This window comes from Arachis ipaensis, chromosome B10 (genome assembly GCF_059453495.1).
Source record: "Arachis ipaensis isolate K30076 ecotype BB chromosome B10, ASM5945349v1, whole genome shotgun sequence".
NCBI lineage: Eukaryota > Viridiplantae > Streptophyta > Magnoliopsida > Fabales > Fabaceae > Arachis > Arachis ipaensis.
The window spans coordinates 20,648,290-20,654,318 of NC_142435.1; the positions used below are offsets into that span (position 1 = coordinate 20,648,290).

The window sequence follows — 6,029 nt, forward strand, 5'->3', positions numbered from 1 at the left end:
CATTCCTGGAGTTGAACGCCAGTTTTGGTGCCAGTTTGGGCGTTGAACTCCACTTTGCAACTTGTTTCTGGCGCTGGACGCCAGAATTGGGCAGAGAGCTGGCGTTGAACGCCAGTTTGCATCGTCTAAACTTGGGCAAAGTATGGACTATTATACATTGCTGGAAAGCCCTGGAAGTCTACTTTAATGTCTACTAAGAAAAATATAGTTAGATAAATAAAAATTGGGTTGCCTCCCAACAAGTGCTTCTTTAATGTCAATAGCTTGACAGTGGGCTCTCATGGAGCCTCACAGATGTGCAGAGCTTTGTTGAGATTCTCCAACACCAAACTTAGAGTTTGGATATGGGAGTTCAACACCAAACTTAGAGTTTGGTTGTGGCCTCCCAACACCAAACTTAGAGTTTGACTGTGGGGGCTTTGTTTGACTTTGCTTTGAGAGAAGCTTTTTCTGCTTCCTCTCCATGGATGCAGAGAGAGATCCTTGAGTTGTAAACACAAGGTTGTCCTCATTCAATTGAAGGATTAATTCTCCTCTGTCCACATCAATCACAGCTCTTGCTGTGGCCAGGAAAGGTCTTCCTAGGATGATGGATTCATCCTCTTCCTTTCCGGTATCCAGGACTATGAAATCAGCAGGGATGTAAAGGCCTTCAACCTTTACTAACACGTCCTCTACTTTTCCATAAGCCTGTTTTCTTGAATTGTCTGCCATCTCTAATGAGATTTTAGCAGCTTGCACCCCATAGATTCCCAGTTTCTCTATTACAGAGAGTGGCATGAGGTTTATTCCTGAACCAAGGTCACATAGAGCCTTAAAGATCATGGTGCCTATGGTACAAGGTATTATGAACTTTCCAGGATCCTGTTTCTTCTGAGGCAATGTCAGTTGATCCAGATCACTTAATTCATTGGTGAACAAGGGAGGTTCATCTTCCCAAGTCTCATTACCAAATAATTTGGCATTCAGCTTCATGATTGCACCAAGAAACTTGGCAGTTTGCTCTTCAGTAACATCCTCATTCTCTTCAGAAGAGGAATACTCATCAGAGCTCATGAAGGGCATAAGGAGGTTCAATGAAATCCCTATGGTCTCTAGATGAGCCTCAGAGTCCTTTGGTTCCTCAGAGGGAAGCTCCTTATTGATCACTGGATGTCCTAGGGTGTCTTCCTCCTTGGGATTCACGTCCTCTCCTTCCCTTACAGGTTCGGCCATGGTGCTTATGTCAATGGCCTTGCACTCTCCTTTTGGATTCTCTTCTGTATTGCTTGGGAGAGTACTAGGAGGGATTTCAGTGATCCTTTTACTCAGCTGGCCCACTTGTGCTTCCAAATTTCTAATGGAAGACCTTGTTTCATTCATGAAACTCACAGTGGCCTTGGACAGATCAGAGACTAAATTTGCTAAGCTAGATGGATTCTACTCAGAATTCTCTGTCTGTTGCTGAGTGGATGATGGAAAAGGCTTGCTATTGCTAAACCTGTTTCTTCCACCATTATTAAAGCCTTGTTGAGGCCTTTGATCCTTCCATGAGAGATTTGGATGATTTCTCCATAATGGATTATAGGTGTTTCCATAAGGTTCACCCATGTAATTTACCTCTGCTATTGTAGGGTTTTCAGGATCATAAGCTTCTTCTTCAGAAGATGCCTCTTGAGTACTGTTGGATGCAGCTTGCAATCCATTCAGACTCTGGGAAATCATATTGACTTGCTGAGTCAATATTTTGTTCTGAGCCAATATGGCATTCAGAGTATCAACTTCAAGAACTCCCTTCTTCATAGGCGTCCCATTACTCACAGGATTCCTCTCAGAAGTGTACATGAACTGGTTATTAGCAACCATGTCAATGAGTTCTTGAGCTTCTGCAGGCGTTTTCTTTAGGTGAATGGATCCACCTGCAGAAGTATCCAATGACATCTTTGATAGCTCAGATAAACCATCATAGAATATATCCAGGATGGTCCATTCTGAAAGCATGTCAGAAGGACACTTTTTGGTCAACTGTTTGTATCTTTCCCAAGCTTCATAGAGGGATTCACCTTCTTTCTGTCTGAAGGTTTGAACATCCACTCTAAGTTTGCTCAGCTTTTGAGGAGGAAAGAACTTGGCTAAGAAAGCCGTGACCAGCTTATCCCAAGAGTTTAAGCTGTCTTTGGGTTGAGAGTCCAACCACACTCTAGCTCTGTCTCTTACAGCAAAAGGGAAAAGCACGAGCCTGTAGACTTCAGGATCTACTCCATTAGTCTTAACAGTATCACATATCTGCAAGAATTCAGTTAAGAACTGAAAAGGGTCTTCAGATGGAAGTCCATGAAACTTGCAATTCTGTTGCATCAGAGAAACTAGCTGAGGTTTCAGCTCAAAGTTGTTTGCTCCAATGGCAGGAATGGAGATGCTTCTTCCATGTAAATTAGAATTAGGTGCAGTAAAGTCACCAAGCATTCTCCTTGCATTATTATTATTTTCAGCTGCCATCTTCTTTTCCTGTTTGATAATTTCTGACAGGTGTTTGCTGGTTTGTTGTAATTCAGCTTCTCTTAGTTTCCTCTTCAGAGTCCTTTCAGGTTCTGGATCTGCTTCAACAAGAATATTCTTGTCCTTGCACCTGCTCGTATGACAAAGAAGAGGGCACAGAAAAATAATAATAATAGAGATCCTCTTTTTTTTTTGAGTGAGGGAGAGATGTTAGTAGATGAATAAACAAATAGAAGGAGATGAGAGAGAAGAGAATTTTCGAAAATTATTTTTGAAAAAAAGAGTTAGTGATTTTCAAAAATAGTTTTTTTGAAAAAGTTAGTAATTTTCAAAAATTAAGATTTAAAATTTGAAATAATTAGTTAATTAAAAAGAAATTTTGAAAAAGAGGGAGATATTTTCGAAAATTAGAGAGAGAGAGTTAGTTAGGTAGTTTTGAAAAAGGTAAGAAACAAACAAGAAGTTAGTTAGTTAGTTGAAACAATTTTGAAAATCAATTTTGAAAAGATAAGATAAGAAGTTAGAAAAGATATTTTGAAATCAAATTTTTGAAAAAGATAAGATAAGAAGATATTTTTGAAATATATGATTGAAATTAGTTTTGAAAAAGATTTGATTTTTAAAATCACAATTAATGACTTGATTCACAAGAAATCACAAGATATGATTCTAGAACTTAAAGTTTGAATCTTTCTTAACAAGTAAGTAACAAACTTGAAATTTTTTGAATCAAAACATTAATTGTTATTGTTATTTTCGAAAATTTGATATAAAAATAAGAAAAAGATTTTTGAAAAAGATTTTTAAAATTTTCGAAAATAACTAAGAAAAATGAAAAAGATTTGATTTTTGAAAAAGATTTTGAAAAAGATGAGATTTTTAAATTGAAAATTTGATTTGACTCATAAAAACAACTAGATTTTAAAAATTTTTGAAAAAGTCAAATCTAATTTTCGAAATTTTAAGAGAGAAAAAAGGAAAGATATTTTTTTTATTTTTGAATTTTTATGATGAGAGAGAAAAACAAGAAAAATGATGCAATGCATGAGAGTTATGGATCAAAACAATGAATGCATGCAAGAATGCTATGAATGTCGAGATGAACACCAAGAACACTATGAATGTCAAGATGAACACCAAGAACATATTTTTGAAAAATTTTTAATGCAAAGAAAACATGCAAGACACCAAACTTAGAATTCTTTAATGCTTAGACACTAAGAATTCAAGAATGCATATGAAAAACAAAAAAAAGACACAAAACATGCAAATGCAAAGATCAAACAAGAAGACTTACCAAGAACAACTTGAAGATCATGAAGAACACTATGAATGCATGAAATTTTCGAAAAATGCAAGATGCACATGCAATTGACACCAAACTTGTAGCATGACTCAAGACTCAAACAAGAAACACAAAATATTTTTTATTTTTATTATTTTATGAATTTTTTTGTATTTTCTTTTAATTTTTTTTTTCGAAAATAATTTTGAAAAAGAAAAATAAGGATTCAAAATTTTTCATATGAATTCCAGGAATCTTGTACTCTTTAGTCTAAAGTTCCAATCTGAGGGTTAGACATGGCTTAATAGCCAGTCAAGCTTTAGAATGGATTTACATCCATTGAGGTGATTAGTTGAAGACCAATCCCAAAGGAGTTTGGGTATGGCTTTTCAGCCAGATAGGATTCAACATGTTACCATGAAACTCTAGAATTCATTCTTGAATGTTTTGAAGCCATAGAATAATTTATTTTTGAAAACATTATTTTTATTATTTTTATTTTTTTTTCGAAAACAAAAGAAAAATTTTTTTGAAAGATTTTTGAAAATTTTTTTAAAATAAAACAAAAAGAAAATTACCTAATCTGAGCAACAAGATGAACCGTCAGTTGTCCAAACTCGAACAATCCCTGGCAACGGCGCCAAAAACTTGGTGCGCGGAAATTGTGATTACACTTTGATTATGTAAAATTCATCGCTCTTTCTTTCCCTGGTAATGGCGCCAAAAACATGATGCCAATACCATGGTTCACAACTTCGCACAACTAACCAGCAAGTGCACTGGGTCGTCCAAGTAATACCTTACGTGAGTAAGGGTCGAATCCCACGGAGATTGTTGGTATGAAGCAAGCTATGGTCACCTTGTAAATCTCAGTCAGGCGGATATAAAATAGTTATGTAGTTTTCGAAAATAATTAATAAAATAGGGATAGAAATACTTATGTAAATCATTGGTGAGAATTTCAGATAAGCGAATAGAGATGCTTTCGTTCCTCTGAACTTCTGCTTTCCTGCTATCTTCATCCAATCAGTCTTACTCCTTTCCATGGCTGGCTTTATGTGATACATCACCATTGTCAATGGCTACTTTCGGTCTTCTCTCGGGAAAATGATCCAAATGCCCTGTCACGGAACGGCTAATCGTCTGGAGGCATCACCCTTGTCAATGGTTTCATCTTATCCTCTCAGTGAAAATGGTCAACGCACCCTGTCACGGCACGGCTATTCATCTGTCGGTTCTCGATCATGCTGGAATAGGATTTACTATCCTTTTGCGTCTGTCACTAACGCCCAGCAATCACGAGTTTGAAGCTCGTCACAGTCATTCAATCATTGAATCCTACTCGGAATACCACAGACAAGGTTTAGACTTTCCGGATTCTCTTGAATGCCGCCATCATTCTAGCTTACACCACGAAGATTCCGATTAAGAGATCTAAGAGATACTCATCCAATTCTAATGTAGAACGGAAGTGGTTGTTAGGCACGCGTTCATAGGGAATGATGATGATTGTCACGTTCATCACATTCAGGTTGAAGTGCAAATGAATATCTTAGAAGCGAAATAAGATGAATTGAATAGAAAACAGTAGTACTTTGCATTAATCTTTGAGGAACAGTAGAGCTCCACACCTTAATCTATGGAGTGCAGAAACTCTACCGTTGAAAATACATAAGTGATAATGGAGTTCATTGGTCTCGGCCCCAGAGGGGAACCGGAGTAACCAAGACTCTATGATCCGAAGATAAAACTCAGGATGTCCAATACAATAGTAAAAGGTCCTATTTATAATAAACTAGCTACTAGGTTTTACAGAAGTAAGTAATTGATACATAAATCCACTTTCGGGGCCCACTTGGTGTGTGCTTGGGCTGAGCTTGAGTGTTACACGTGTAGAGGTCATTCCTGGAGTTGAACGCCAGTTTTGGTGCCAGTTTGGGCGTTGAACTCCACTTTGCAACTTGTTTCTGGCGCTGGACGCCAGAATTGGGCAGAGAGCTGGCGTTGAACGCCAGTTTGCATCGTCTAAACTTGGGCAAAGTATGGACTATTATACATTTCTGGAAAGCCCTGGATGTCTACTTTCCAACGCAATTGGAAGCGCGCCATTTCGAGTTCTGTAGCTCCAGAAAATCCACTTTGAGTGCAGGGAGGTCAGAATCCAACAGCATCAGCAGTCCTTCTTCAACCTCTGAATCTGATTTTTGCTCAAGTCCCTCAATTTCAGCCAGAGAATACCTGAAATCACAGAAAAACACACAAACTC

The 6,029-nt window shown here is 37.5% G+C and overlaps 1 non-coding gene across 1 annotated transcript; it reads left to right on the forward strand.

The window, feature by feature from the left end:
- Positions 1-1,974: 1,974 nt before the first annotated feature.
- On the forward strand, positions 1,975-2,082 carry LOC148579358 (small nucleolar RNA R71). The gene has a single exon (XR_015896695.1). It is a non-coding gene; the product is annotated as a small nucleolar RNA R71 (small nucleolar RNA).
- Positions 2,083-6,029: the final 3,947 nt, after the last annotated feature.